The sequence below is a fragment of the Phyllostomus discolor genome, chromosome 5 (genome assembly GCF_004126475.2).
Source record: "Phyllostomus discolor isolate MPI-MPIP mPhyDis1 chromosome 5, mPhyDis1.pri.v3, whole genome shotgun sequence".
Classification (NCBI taxonomy): Eukaryota; Metazoa; Chordata; class Mammalia; order Chiroptera; family Phyllostomidae; genus Phyllostomus; species Phyllostomus discolor.
The window spans coordinates 71,770,688-71,787,072 of record NC_040907.2 but is presented as its reverse complement, the minus strand read 5'-3'; the positions used below and the strand labels follow the sequence as shown (position 1 = coordinate 71,787,072).

The 16,385-nt window shown below is 37.4% G+C and overlaps 1 long non-coding RNA gene across 1 annotated transcript; it reads left to right on the top strand.

The window, feature by feature from the left end:
- Window positions 1-7,812: 7,812 nt before the first annotated feature.
- LOC118500690 lies at window positions 7,813-12,914 on the top strand. Its single transcript, XR_004903266.1, has 2 exons — window positions 7,813-8,164; window positions 9,437-12,914. It is a non-coding gene; the product is annotated as an uncharacterized LOC118500690 (long non-coding RNA).
- The last annotated feature ends 3,471 nt before the right edge of the window (window positions 12,915-16,385 follow it).

The window sequence follows — 16,385 nt, the reverse complement described above, 5'->3', positions numbered from 1 at the left end:
ACCGAGTTCCGGGCGTGACTGCTACCCTTCCCCCACCCGCGCCGGCGGGAACCGCTGGACCTCACGGCCCTCCGCTTCTTCCTGCAGCGGTCCCGGCTCGCGCCCTTCAATCCTGAACCTGCACGGAGACCGTAGCGGGGCGAGCGCGCGCCTCCCGGTACCGGAAAACCTCGAGCACGCGCTTGCTCTGGGGCTGCTGCACCAGACTATGCTTTGGGTAGGCGTTCGCCTCAACAGCTGGGGCCTTGAGACCCTCTCTCTCCCAGCGATGTTCTGGGACAAAGGAGCGCTGGATTTCGTTAAAAGAAGCTTTTTGCAGTTCCTGAAAGAGCCGTAATTGGGATTCAAGAAAAGCGAGGCCTGGGCTCTGGGGAAAGCAGAAACCCGCGTGCCTGCCTGTTCTGCACAGTCCGGAGGAAAAGCTTCTGATGGTACCTAGTAGACGTTATTGGGATCAAAGATCTCAGTTGTCCTCCACAGTTTCATTTTATGGGAAACAAAACATGCAGAGAAGTGACTTGGCGCTCCAAGTCACTACTAATGGCTAAAACCGGAAACTAGAAACTAGATACCGTGCAGTGGAAATAATACGTTGCGTACAATGAGCCACATTAAGAGGTTCCAACTTAGCCATTATTCATGGTATATTTGCTCTTTGGCTTCTGGAGAGGGGGGGAAAGTGTGAAACTAAGCAGCTCTGAGCTTTGCGTCTGTCCAGAGTGACTAGTAATATCAACGTGTGTCAAGTTCTTCACAAATACTGCATTGTTTTTTTAAAAATTAAGCTTGTCACATTGTCATTTGGAGGAAGAGTCAATGAAGAGTGGGGTGTTGCAATTTCTAAAAAATAAGCCAGGCACCATTTAAGTCAGTTTTGCACTTTAGTTAATCAGATACATTATTCTTGATACATTGGACAGCAACTGGCTTGTTTGAAATGTTTTCTTTAAACGATTTTATTTAGGAAAGACCTAGATGTGGCACCTCAAGGAGACCTTGGTTAATTACACTTTTTTTTTTCCATTTAGCATTTTCTCCAGTACACTTGTGGGTTAATTTCTAAAGTGCAGATGTTTCTTCAATGCTGCTAAGTTTAACCAAACCATTTTTTTGATAAAACAATATCTTAAAATATTCTTCAAAATAGGAATGCCCAGGTTTTCAGCTAAATTTACAATAATTTATAACATTTGTAATTTGAAACTTAACATTAAAAAAGCAAATAATACTAGTGTTTATGTTCATTTGTCATTGCTAACACACCAATTGCTAGTTGGTGGTAATACAAATTAAAAATAACTAATGTCTATTTTGTACTGCTTTTATGATTAGCACTGCCTCGTTCTTTTACCTAAGCACTTAAGTATTATTTAATATTCAGTAACCTTATTTAATAGATACTGTTTTAATCTCCATTTTACAGATAAGAAAAGTGAAGCTGGGAGAAGCTAAATAACTTTCCTAAAGTCAGTGTAGCAGTCAGTAGTCTAGAGTATGTTGTAAGAAGGAACAACCCCAAATCTCAAAGGGTTTATTTCCTGCTCATTTTATGGGTTCATCTTGAGTCTGCAAGAGGATTTCTCACACAGTAATCACTAAAGAATCCACTGGAACTGTTGGGAAGAAGTAATGAAGGTGCCTTGAAATTTAGGCTTTTGATAGCTGGAAAGAATGAATTTGTGTTCAAAGTAATAAAGTTGTAGAGACAGAAATTGTTCTGGGAACAGTGAGATCACCTTAATTGAAGTAAAGCATTTGTTTACAGTAGTGAGAGAGAAGTAAGAAAGCCAAATACAGAAAGCAGCAGAAATCATGAAGTAACAGAAGCCAAGAAATAGAAAAGTCAGTTGTAACGAGCAATAGAAGAAAGGTAAGAAGCTTGCTTTAGGCCTCAAAAAATGTCAGAGCTCAACGAAACTGGATCACTAGAGTGTCAGTGTATTCTGGTTTTTTTTTTTAAAGATGTTATTTATTTTTAGAGGGGAAAGGAGGGAGAGAAACACAGATCCACTACCTCTGTTGTGCCCCCAAGTGGGGACCTGGTCTACAGCCCAGGCAGGTGCTCATCCACTGAGCCACACCAGTCAAGGCTGTATTTTGCTTTTGAAATGGACAATAGACCTCCATGAAACATTTTCCTATGCTTATTTACTTCCTGTGTATCTTCATAATACTCTTCTAAAATTCCCTTTTTGTTTGTTTGTTTGTTTGTTTGTTTTATACAACTTGAAAGGGCCCAACTCATTCAAAGGTTTTGGCCTCAGATTCGGGTTTGATGCCCAACCTGCCACTTAACTAACTTGGACAGGGTATTTAAACTAGAGCTTGATTTTTACTCTATAAAATAAGGATGAGAATACCTACTTTACAGGGTATTTTAAAGCTCAAATTACATAAAATATACAAAATATTTAGCCCAGAATTTACATGCTAAATAAGTAGTGATTGTTGTAAAAAAAATTATTGCACTGATGAATATTGCTCATAGGAATGGAATAAAGGAATTTAAAAGAAAGGTGATTTCAAAAACTTTCACAGAAAGAACTGAAGGAAATTTATAGTTTGGATCCAAGATAGTCAAGGAAACAGACGAGTCAGGTACAATTACAAGATTTTTATCCTCAGAAACGGATTAGGGATTAGGGTGGTGCCATAAACAGCAAAACTGAAAGGGAGCAGTTTAGAGGCAAGGTGCTTGCTCTTGGTTTGGGTCTGAGACAACAGTAGGCATTTCAGGAAGTGACATAGGCAGTAGAGAAGATAGCATCTGATTCCTACATTCATTCATCACCTGAGTGTTTACTGTCCTAAGTATGCTATGGGAGAAATAAAGGTAACTGTAACATTATTCTAGTTTTTAAGGATCCTACAACCTGTTAGGAGAACCACAATATAAACCAGAAGGAAATAAAATACTGTGATAAACATATAATCTAAGAGTGTGAAGAGGAAGGATTGATTAACACGCCACTTGTGAGATACAGAGGGCTTTAGGGAGGACTCAACATTTTAACTGAGCCTTAAAGATTGAGTAGAATTTTGACAGAGAAGGAAAAGATATACAGCTGAAGAAACACAAAAGAATGTGGTATGATATGGAAAAATCAAGTAGCCTAGAGTGGCTCCGTATATAGGATTTGTAAAGAGGAATAGTGGGATGACCTGCAAGAAAAGTAAATTAGGCTCAAGACAATAAATCAGTGCCCATTATGAATTCCACGCCTTGCTAATAATTTTCATATTCATTTTATCATTTAATAACCATACAAAACAGGTATTTTGATAACTAGGAAACCCTTTTTAGAGAGGTTTACTAATTTGTTCAAAGTCTCACAAATAATAGTATTGAAGCTAGAATTTGAAACTAGATTGTTTAACTCTGAAGCTTAGGCTATTTTCAATGGTAACTATCTCTTAAGTTTTTAAAAAATGTTATTTTTATTTTAACACCTTAAAATTAAAAAGCACTTTCACATGTATTTGGTTTTTATTACTAGTCATTAATCTCTTTTTGTAGATGGGAAATCAAAATGCAGCAAGGCTATCCAAGGTCACAGAGTGAGTAAACAGTAGATTGGGAATGCAATCCAAGCTTTCTGAATCTAAAGCTTCAGATCTCTCCAGGATCATTTTGAGGAGTCTGGAGTTTCTTCTGTAGGCAGTAGAAAGAGCCAGTGGACATTTTGGAGAAGGAGGATGATATACATGTTTAAAAAGATTAGTTTGGGATAGCATGTGTGATGGACCAGAATGGAGAAGACAAGGACACAAGTTATTAGACAAGGCTATTGCAAAAGCAAGTTGATAATGAGGAAGACCTGAACAAAGAAAGTTCAGTGATTATGAGATAGAGGGATTATGTGATTATGAAATCAGGCATTTGGAAAAAGAATTTACTCATATAGGATTTAGCTCCTAATTGCATGTGCAGCGAGGTAGGAGAAATAAGTACTGCAGCGGGTAATGAGTGTCTGGTTTGCTCATCCCTCCCTGCCTCCCCAGGGCCAACACAGTTCCAGGCACATTTTAGGCACTTAATGAATATTCATTAACTCAAAGTGGGTGAGGACCTTTAAGGATGAAAGAGTGAAAAAGAAGTCCAAAGATAAAAAGCAAAAAGAAGAGAATATGTCAAGGAGTACTTGATAGGAACCAAGAAAGCAAAAGTGGAGAGGAACTGAGGGGAGAGTTGCAAGACTGAGATACCAGAGAGGCACTGTTAGAAGAGGATCAGACACAGTGTTCCTGCGGTAAAAGATCAGTAGTAGAGAGCAGATGTCAACATGCAAACAGTTAAGAGAGCAATAGTGGAAGAACTGGAGCCAAGGAACATAGAATATACTTTCAAAAACTTTGATGGTGAAAGGAAAGTGAGCAATGGGATGACTGTTTGAAGAAATGGGGTCAAGGAAGAATTGCACAGGCTAGAAGACACATGTAGTTCAAGTGAAAAAAAGCCAGAGTGGGGTAGATTTAAAAAAAAATAAAAGGGTTTAAGGAAATGAAGGTGGATGAGATTGAAAAAACACAGATGGAGTCATTAGGATTAGATGTACAGATCTGGGCATGCTTCACACAGGAGAGGTTGAAGACAAGATTATAGGCGAGTGATTAGACAGTGATTGTAAAAGGGGATGAGCAGAAGAGTAAGGGAATCTTTAGAGAATGACCACTGGCAAGGACAAAGGAGTGATCAGAGAAAAAGCAAGAGTTGTACAAATTCACTTGTCATATAAACTGATACACTAACTAACAGACTTCGAGAAGAGTAGCCAAAAATGTCATGTGTAGCCAAGTAGGGAACAGATAGTGTTCTCCAGTGACATGAGTACAAGCAGTTCATGAAAACCTTGGAATTCCTTCTATTAGTTAAAGCTGATAAATTTCCACAGGTCAACTTTGCAAGTAACTCAAAAATTTTAAGGTAAATGATAAATCCCCTGGTCTATAGGTAATATATTTAACATCTGATGCAAATCAATTTTTCTTTCAAATGATGTCAATTTTTAATTAATTCAACCATGCTAATTCAGTTTAAAAGCATTTGAAGCAGATGGAACTAGGAAGCCTACTTCTGTAAATCCCACTTACTCATTTACACACTTGCTTTCATTCAACAAATGTTTATTGGGTGTCTAACATATACTTCACTAGGTACTGGGGATATGACAATAAATAAGAAAGACACCGTCCTGGACTTCATACCTAAAGAAATAATACTAAAGAAGGAGGAGGAAGCTGTATTTTGTCACATTGTTGACAATAGGAAAAAATAAAAATCTAATAAATGATTATGGTATGACTGAAGGATTATTTAATGTAACTGAAGAACTATTAAGTAGGCATTAAAGTTATGTATGAATATGGTACTTGTCCTCTCATATTAAAGCAAAATACAACATTGTTATTAGAACTATGTAAAAATACATATACATCTTGGTAAAGGCTCATAGAAACATGTAAAGTAATTAGCATAGGTGTGTTGGAAAAGAAAAATATTGGTTATTTTCCATCTTTGTGATGGAATATTATTTTATTTTAAAGTATATTTTATTGATTATGCTATTACAGTTCTCCCATTTTTTTCTCCCCTTTATCCTTCTCCACCTGGTACCCCTCCTCCAGCATTTTTCCCCCTCCTTAGTTCATGTCCATGGGTTGTACATATTAGTTCTTTGGCTTCTCCATTTCCTATACTATTCTTAACCTCCCCCTATCTATTTTGTACCTACCATTTATGCTGCTTATTCCCTGTACCTTTTCCCCCATACCCCTTTCCTCTTGCTGCTAACCCTCCATGTGATCTCCATTTCTATGATTCTCTTCCTGTTCTAATTACTTAGTTTGTTTTCTTTTTAGGTTCAGTTGTTGATAGTTATGATTTTGTTGTCATTTTACTGTTCATAGTTTTGATATTTTTCTTAGATAAGTCCCTTTCACATGTGATATAATAAGGGCTTGGTGATGATGCTTTAACTTGATCTTATCTGGGAAGCACTTTTTCTGCCCTTCCATTCTAAATGATAGCTTTGCTGGAAAGAGTAATTTTGGATGTAGGTCCTTGCCTTTCATGACTTTAAATACTTCTTTCCAGCCCCTTCTTGCCTGAAAGACTCCTTCTGTGAAATCAGCTAATAATCTTAATGGGAACTCCTTTGTATGTAACTGTGTCCTTTTCTCGTGCAGCTTTTCAGATTCTCTCCTTTTCTTTAATCTTGAGTAATTTAATTATGATGTGTTTTGTTGTATTCCTCCTTGGATCCTACTTGTTGGGGAGACTCTGAGCCTTCTGGACTTGCATGTCTATTTCCTTCACCAAATCAGGGAAGCTCTCCATTATTTTTTCCAGTAAGTTTTCAACTTCTTGCTCTTCTTCTTCTCCTGGCAACTCTATGATTCGCATGTTGGAACATTGAATGTTGTCCTGGAGGTTCCTAATTGTCTCCTTATTTTTTAAAATTCTTGTTTCTTCATTCTGTTCCAATTGAATGTTTGTTTCTTCCTTCTTTTCCAAATTGTTGGTTTGAGTCCCGGTTTCCTTCCCCTCACTGTTGGTTCCATGTATATTTTTCTTTATTTAACTTTGCATAGCCTTCACTTTTTCCTTTATTTTGTGTCCATACTCAATCATTTCTGTGAGCATCCTGATTACCAGTGTTTTGAACTCTGTATCTGATAGGTTGGCTATCTCCTCATTGCTTAGTTCTTTTTCTGGAGTTTTGATCTTTCTTTCGTTTGGGCCATATTTCTTTGTCTTGGCACACCTGTTACATTGTAATGAGTGGAGACTTAGGTATTTGTCAGGGCAGGGCAACCCACATTGCTGCGTTGTGGTGCTGTATGTGGGAGAGAGGTCAGAGAGGGAGAAATGGTACTTGCTCAACTCTTGCCCCACTTTCAGTCACTCCCCCTGCTTCCCACAAGTGAATTTCACCCTTTCAGGTGCTGTCCTGGTGCTGATTCCGGAGTAGGTGGGCTTGTGTACATTCTAGGACCCCTTGGACCCCTCCAACAGACTCTCCTGAGAGACTTGGGAGTTTCATCTGTTACCACAACCCTCACAGATTTTTACAGCCAGAGATTCTGAGGCTTTTTTTTTTCAGTGCTGGAACAATGGGTTGTCTGGTCTGCCTCGCTCTTCCATAGTTCCTCCCGGTTCTTATCCACTGCAAATGTGGGACCACCTGGTTCGCCAGCTGCCTCCTCACCACACATCCTCTCCACCCAGGCTGCCTGACTCCTACCTTCCTACCAGTCTGAACGAATGTTTCTTCTTTAACTCCTTGGTTGTCAGATTTCCATACGGTTCAATTTTCTGGCAGTTCTGGTTGTTTTTGTTTTTAAATTTGCTGTTATCCCTCCTTTGGTTTTGTGAAGTGTACCTACCTATGCCTCCATATTAGCCAGAAGCCTCTCCCTAGTTATTTTACTTCTAATTTTTCCTTAGAGATTTTTGTAAATTTTTAAATAATCTAGGTTTTGAAATGTCTTATACTAATCTTTAAAAGAATTATTTATCTATTTTCAGAGAGGGGGAAGGAGAGAGAGGGAGAGAAACATCAATGTGCGAGAGATATATTGATCAGTTGTCTCTCATGTGCCCCCAACTGGGGACCTGGCCCACAACCTAGACATGTGCCCTGGCCGGGAATTGAATTGGCGACCTTTCAGTTTGCGGGCCAGCACTCAATCCACTGAGCCACACCAGCCAGGACATTATATTAATCTTAAAACATTAGCAAGTAGTGAGAAATTTTATGTTGACTGATTTATAAATATCTCTATTAATATTCACAGTCGGACTTGTTAAAGCCGTTGTTGGATTTTAAATCTATTTAGTGGAGGGGTGTCAAACTCATTTTCACCAGGGGGCCACATTAGCTTTTTGGTTGCCTTCAAAGGGCTGAATGCAATTTTAGGACTTTATAAATGTAACTACTCCTTAACTAGGGGCAAGGAGCTTGGAGCTGCCGCCGGGTAGAAACAAGGTGCCGGGCAGATAAAACAAGGTAGAATGCTGGATTCAGCCCACAGGCTTTGTGTTTGCCACATGTGATTTAGCTAGTAAAGTTCTCAAGTTCCTTAGTCCAGGTGAAATAAAAATCACAGATATTGTACCAGATATTTATTGCCACAAAAATTCTGCTAACAAGACACCCCAGAGGTCAGTAGATTTAAAACAATAACCACTTATTATTTCCTACAAGTAGAGTTGTTGTCAGTTGGGCAGTTCTTTTGGAATTAGCTGGGCTCATTCATTTTCTGAGTCAGGTGTGGGTGGGGTAAGTGGCTCTCCTATTTTTGGCTGGACCAGCTGTTTGTATCAGGTCTAGAAGTTCTTGGTTCTTTCCCATGGTCTCTCAGATTCTTCTAGCAGGTCAGCCTGGGCATGTTCTCGTGATGAAGTGGAAAATGTTTATTCATTTACCCATTTACTTAATGAGTCTCCTATGTGCCAGACACTGTAACAAGGAACTAGAGATATAAAGTTAAATGGGAAGCTTCCTCCTCTATTGAGGAGCTTGCCATCTAATGGGAAAGACAAACAAGAAAACCAGGAACTACAATGCAATATTGTTTTAAGTGCATGCTTCTGGCATGACAGACCCTATGGATACAGTGGAGGACCTTCCAAATCAAAACAGGTAAGTATGGAGTGACCATCTTAAGTGTTATAGAGGAGGTAACACCTTTTCCCCCAGTGGATTTCCAAGGGGACGTAATCCTTGAGTAATTTTTCAGGGAGAAGGGAAAGGGAATTTTGTGCAGGGAACAGCAAAAACTCAGTGAGACAGAACACGGCATTCTTGGTGAACTACGATATTTTGGTGATGGGAAAGGGACATATGATAGAGTTGCATGAGAGAAAACTATTCAGGGAACTGTAGTAGTTAAGGTTCTTGTGATTGCAACTCCAGCTAGTTAAGCTGACTTTTCCAGAAGGATATTGGGGTATCTTACAGAATTTTGGGAATTGTTAAACGAGGAAATTCAGTAGTAGAAATCCATAAACTGTCCTCTTGGTGGGCTGTAAACAACTCCCATCTCTTTGCATCTCGATTCAAAATTTCTGTTTCCTAGGAGAGCAAGTCTGGCCATTTGGGTGAGATTTCTACTCCGATGTCAGTCATGACTATCCTGCAAGTTACATGTGTGGATGTTTGTGACTATTCTGTCCCTGTGCGGGGAGGGAGGTGTCACTGTGAGCTATGTGGCTGGTCTAAGAGATATCTGTTGTGTTTTATTATTTAGTTGCCTTTCCTCATGTGTACAATGACAAAAATGTTGCCAGCCTATTTGATCCAGCCTTTAGTACAGAAGCCCCTGTGCTTGCCCTCTTTCTAAGCTCAAATGTATATCCAACTGGTGGAACATCTCTGGGTTATTGTTCTCTTAGTCCTGACCTCTGGATATGAAATGACCATTCTTCTTTCAGGTCTGGAACAGTCTCATCTAGATGTGGTTCCTCATGGTCTTGAAATCCAAGGACTAAGTGATGAGTGTAATTACTACCAGTATACTCTGTAAATAGGTTTTGGAGCCAGAGATGGCAATGGTTGCTACAGAAAGAAAGGAAGGAAATGACAACAGTTGTCATTTTTATTTTAAGGGGGAAAGAATAGGGTAATTTTTCAGTGTTCAGCTATTCTCACAATATATGCACAGACTACTCATTCTTGCTATTGTAAATGAGGCTGTAACTGATAAATATGACTACCTATTCCAACTTTCTTTGCTTGCAGCTAATATCATAGCTGACTGAAGACTTTGCCTACTAGGGTGATTTAAGCCTTCGTTTCTTGAGATCTAAGCCCTTGGGGATCATCAGTGTGAACTGTGTCAAACTAAACAAAGGGAATGTAGCAGATTGGAGTACAACTCTGAGGTTGAAATGACTGGGAACCAATCAATATTTGTTCAATAAATGGTCTCTACTTTACAGATGATGAAACTGAAGCACAACAAATTTACATTAAATCTTAAGTGACAGGATTTAAAACCGTGCTGTGTGGCTCCGGAACAACCCCTGTACAGAGTTATGTTATACGACATCTGCACTCTCAGTGTGGAGACGGAATGTGGGCGCTGGGCCTTCCATATCCAGGACGTAGTCAGGTTTTGGCTCTTCAACTTTAACTAGCCTTGTGACCAAGAACAAGTTACTTAATTTATCTGTTTCAGCGTTTTTATCTATACAATGGAGGAACCGTTTGAGCTAAGATGTTGGCTATTATTAACTCAATAAAAACTTAGTGGGCACACTGTGGTAGGCACTGTATGTATGGTGGCATATAAGATAGACATAGTTCCTGTGCTCATGGATCTTTCAATAAAAAGGACCTGCACTGAGCCATAAAATAGAAATAGCAACGTGTGGTCCATTCATCTGCCTCTCTCGCCTTAGGTTATGAATACCAAGACTGATGATATATGGGAACAAAACAACGACTGTGAACAGAAGAGGACAGATCAGGAAAGAAAACAAGCCTGGAACAATCAAAAGTAAAGGGAGCAAGACAAGGAACAGGAGTGAAATCAGAAAAATTTCCAAGAAAAAGATTATCACCCAGTTTTCCTAAGCCTAGCATGTAAGTCTGGATTTTACAAGAAAAGGAGAGGGAATTGATCAAGAGATTCTTGTCATAGAACAGAAAGTTAGTAGGTGAAATGAGAAATGATCTGTGTGAGACCTGTGGAGGTAACATGGTAGATACTCTCAATATACTGTAAAAAGTGTGATTAAAGGGAAGAAACATTGAAAGAAAATTATCCACGTGTGCTGATTTGGAGAACAGCCACACTTTGTAATATGAACCAACAGATAAAATCAAATTTGTCTCTCAGTGGGGAAACATAAGCCTTTTTTCAGGCTGTATTCCTCTGCTACCTGCCTTGTTTTCTTCACTATAAATAAGCATTGGGAAAAGAATAGGCTTTAGAGATTCTGCCCAAGCAGTTCACAGACCATCTTCTTGGTAATCACTAGGTAGCTCTTTTTAATTTTTTTTTTCAGTAAAGTTCACAGGATTTAACCTTGGTTTTTGATAGCAAGTATTATTTTTAATATTTATCAAGCTACCAAAATATCTCTGAAGTTATCTTAGAATGTATGTAGAGAAGGAAAAGTGAACATATACATGTATATATGTGTATATATGTATATATATGAACATACAGATATTTCAGTCCTTAGGGTGATGTAAATTCTGCAGATTTTCCTTATGCACATTATTTTGTAATTTGACCTAAATAATTGTCAGGGTAAGACCAGCATTTGCCATAATAAGATAGTACATGGATTAATTGACCGATTATAGTATTTTCAGCAGCACCTAATGGTAAATGGCTTAATTGTGGCTAAATTACAGGCAAAGTGATTGACAAAAATTGTTCCCAAGTAAATCTCAGTTTACAGTGTTCATCATCAAACTTGTCATCTTTACTAAAACTAAAGGTAAGGTTATTGTTTAGATCAGAAATACCTATTTTTGTGATTTTTTTTTGTTTAGGCTAAAGGGACATCTATAAGTACAAAGATAAATCCATCTTTCACACAGATACCTTTTTATGTGTTTGCAGTTTCAATTTAAAGGATAACAAGTTTATTTCAATTTCTATGGTGCAATTATGTTGACTGTATTGGGAAAACATGAACCAATACATTTAACTTTAAGATCTATAGCTAATTGTAAAAAGTTAGTCATGTATATAACATTTTTGAGGATTTCAAATTCAAAAATAATATTTAACTTCTGAACAATATATACATTTATGCATATATCATAATAATATAGTAACAATATCTTATTGACTTACTGAGCAAAATATGATCATAAAATATGTCATTCAGCCCAGAAACACAGCAATAAAAATTTAGATCAAAATATCTAACAACATCAATCTATTAGCAATGATATTGTTATAAAATATTTATGACACTTTGATTTAAAAAAACCTGAGATTCATTCAGTATCCTTTTGGCATTTGAACTGACATCTCTTCATCTTCTACACAATTGCTGATTCAGAGAGTAAATGGTTAGATCTGTCAGGCAGCTTTATACTTTCACATTAAAATTCAATATTATTTAGACCCAAGTAGATAGATTTAAAAATAGCACTTCTGATCAGGAAGGAAAAGTATAAATTATAAAGTAAGTGAAGGAACCACTGGCCAATTGTTTGAAGAAAAAAAATACACCATGTACCAAAATAAATTCCTGGTAGGTAAAGAGTTTAATGTAAAACTGAATCCATAAAATTACTACAAGAAAATGTAGAGAAATACTCACATAATCTTGGGAGTAGGAATTATATTGCATGAAATGTAAAGTAAAAGGATAATTTTTAAAAGGCATAAAAAACTAAAAAGTGATTTTAAAAATCACCAAAAAATTAAATGGCAAGTACCAAATTGAAAGGAAACAAAAATCTTCAAAAAGTTGAAGGACAGTTGCCAAACTGGAATGGAAAAAGGGACAAAGGAATAGGAAGTCTTACAAATCAGTTAGAAAAAGATAAATAGCTAAATAGAAAAATGGGCAAAGAACTTCTGCAGGTAAATCAAAAAAGAAGGAATAAAAAAGGTCAAAAATAATTTTTTTCATTTTTGTCAGTAATTAAAATGCAAATTAAAACTATTAAAACACTACCTTTGCCTATCTAATTGGTAAGAATTATTTTAAAAGATAATAACCTGTATTAGAATACTACATCTGTTCTCCATTGCTCTTTGACAAAATATCTGAAAAGTACATACCTTTTAACCAGCAATTCCACTTCAAAATAATGCTAAGGAAATAATTAATGATATGTGCCATAAGATGTTTACTGCAATTTCCTTCCTTGCTCACCTCCCTCTCTATCTTCCTTATGTTTGATATTGATGAAAAAGGGAAAAGATTAAAATGTCCCCCCAAAAGGAGACTGGTTAAATTAAGTATGGTAGATTCATTCAACAAAAACCCGACAATATTTAACCAATAAAAATGACCAACCACAGTAAATATATTTGAAAAGATGTTCATAATATATTGTTAATAAGGAAAATCAGAATACAGAGCAAAATGTACTGAGGGAGAGTCTTTTCTTTCTCTCTCACTCTTGCTCCCTCCCCACTTCCCACCACCACTATACACCTACACCCACATATATATATATATATATATGCTTACTGGAAAGGTATTGGAAAAACATAATTAACTGTGGGAAGGGACATTACCAGATTGTTAAATGTTCTTCTTTTCTCCCAGTTTTATATTATTTTCTAACATCACTACAATGAACAGGAATTAATTTTTTGACATGTAAAACTATTTAAAAATTAAACATATAATGTTACTTAGTGGTTGCCTTTTCAAAATATATATGAATCATCGGTTAGTCAGATAGTTACATATGCTTTAATTCCAACTTCGTGATAACTGTGACATAAAATTGAGGGAAATTTGTTTTTAAGATTTTATTTATTTATTTTTAGACAGTGGGGAAGAGAGGGAGAAAAACATCAAAGAGTAGTTGACTCTCACATGCCACCTACTGGGGACCTGGCCTGCAACCCAGGCATGTGCCCTGACTGGGAATCAAACCAGCAACCCTTTGGTTCTCAGGCTGAATCAAAGTGGACTGGTGTGACTCAATCCACTGAGCCACGCCAGCCAGGGTGAAAGTTGTTTTTGAATCCTAAAATGCTATAGAATTGGCAGATCATTTTTCATTTCATAAGGTATTTATAACTACTATTTTTGTTGTTACTATAGCAGTGTTTTATACACATAATGGCTGAGGTTAGGAATTTGTGTCCTTAAAAGCATATCAGAATAACAAATCTGAAGTAAATAATGATTTCCTCCTTTAACAAAGATGTGGGGAGAAATAGAAGGCAAGAGGCTCTGTGTTGTCATGGGAATGACTAAGTTTTCGATGGTACAAACCAACCCCATTCCAGCCTCAAGGTCAGTGACTCACTAGCTCATAGGGAAGTCAAAACGACTGAAGTGCATACCTACTATCTGTGCAAAGTGATTTTCATTACCCAGAGAACTGCTGTAAACTATTATTCAGGGAAATTAAAGAAAAACAATCTAAATTAGTATTTTAAAAATTATAATTGGGCAGTATTTTAAGATGCATAAGAAGGAAAATTCTTATTTAGGTCACTCCAGAACTGTTATGTACAATTTAAGAATAGATACATATACTAATTAAAATCATTAAAGTAAAAATTGAAAAAACTTCTATTAGTACTTCATTTACTTTTTAAAACAGTATTTCTTAAAATAATCCCCAGGGTAGTCTTGTAACTTGTTACTTTTTTTTAGTTTTTTTTTTTAAGATTATTTAATTTTAGAGAGGGAGGGAAGGGAGAAAGAGAGAGAGGGAGAGAAAGATCAATGTGCAGTTGCTGGGGGTCATGGCCTGCAACCCAGGCATGTGCCCTGACTGGGAATTGAACCTGCAATGCTTTGGTTCGCAGCCCGCACTCAATCCACTGAGCTACGCCAGCCAGGCGTAATCTGTTACTTTTAAGCATCTATGTTAAGCTCTGGGGCCAAGCAAAGGATCCTACAGTCTAGTGGAGAAGCCAAGATAGCCATTCATCAATTCATTCATTCATTCAGTAAAATGTATTGAGAACTTACCTGTCCCTAGCAATGTGCGGGGCATTAAGCATTAAATAATACTTAAAACATGCCTCCTACTCTCAAAAGCTCACATTTAGAAGGAGAATTAGATTTGTAAATAAACCTCTGTTATCAAGCCAATTTCAGTGATTGCCAGATCCGCTGCTCCCTAGAAGAACTCTGGCTGTAGCCCCTGAAGAATGAGTAGCCCTGGGTGATCATGTTCAACGCAGATTAATCAACTCACTTCCTTTTGTCACCTGCTCTCCCTGCCTTAGTTAGGAAAAAAGCGTTGGGCCAAAAAGTTCCTCCCAGAGAGGGCCACGGTAGCAATCAGGTTTTTTTTTAGTTCCAACATGGGATACAGAGGGTGATTTAGTAGTTGATAGTAGGAGCTGAAATTGAAGCTGAAAGGATTCATAGAGACCACTATAAGCCTTCAGTAGATCAAAGTTATGAAAAAAGAGAAGCTTTGCAGTACATAATACAGAGGAAATGCAGAGGGAGTTAATGGTAGCAAAATAGAGAGGAAAAACAGAATTGTGGTTACCTCCATGGTGAAGGATTAATGACCTATAGCTGAAGAAAGGCCAGTTGTATTAACCAGGTTTTAGGGTTGTGTTGTTCCCTGGAAGTTTATTTAATGTAAGACAATCCTTAGCATATGGCATTAAGGAAGAAAAATAGGATTCAAAGTTTCATAGAGACTTCTGGTTTGGCCATGACAGAATAATGCATTTACCTTCCCATAATAAACAAAAAAACTGGATGAAATAAATGAAGCAACTGTTTTCAGACATTAGACAGTAGATAACAGAACTGTAATCCTTGAGAGAAGGGGAACAAAGGAGATGTTGATTACAGAGCAATAGCAAAGAAAATGTTATATATCTATTTAGGAATAGTTTGCATGAATCCTCTTAATATTCACTTTATTTCTAGAATCATCCATATATAATACTGAAGCTCTCACATGTAATCAACACTAATGTACTATGATAGTGCATCAGTGTAATATACAAGGTCTGTCTGGAAAAAGTCCAGCCATTGTTAATATAATCAGAATGGTTTGAGTGTCATCGATGTAGAAGAACTCTGGCTGTAGCCCCTGAAGAATGAATAGCCCTGGGTGATTATGTTTGGCACAGACTAATCAACTCACTTCCTTTTGTCACCTGCTGTCCCTGCCTTAGTTAGGAAAAAAGTGTTGGGCCAAAAAGTACATAATACAGAGGAGAGTGGACTGGAATGAGCATGCATGAATTATGATGACTTCACTGTACTAGTCAGTGGGGGCAGTAGACGCCACTGAGTAAGCATGTGGCCATCACTTTCAAAAGGACTGAGTGAGTAGAGCAACAAATCTGCATGAAATTTTGCATTAAGCTTGAACATTCCTCTGCAGAAACTATTCAGATGATCCAGAAGGCTGCAGCTATGGGCATCTGGTGACTGGCACCTTGATCATGATAATGTGCCTGCTCATGCATCAAGTCTTGAGCAGAGGTTTTGGCACATATATGAGTATATATGCATATATACATACAACAGAATATTATTCAGCCATAAAAAAAAAACAAGGAAATCCTACCATTTGCAACAACCTTGAAGATATTATGCTAAGTGAAATAAGCCAAAGACAAATACCATATGATTTTACTTATATATGGAATCCAAACGAACCAAACCAAAACCAACAAAACCCCCTACCAAATCATAGAAAAAGATATCAGATTTGTGATTGTCAGAGGCAGGGAAGAGG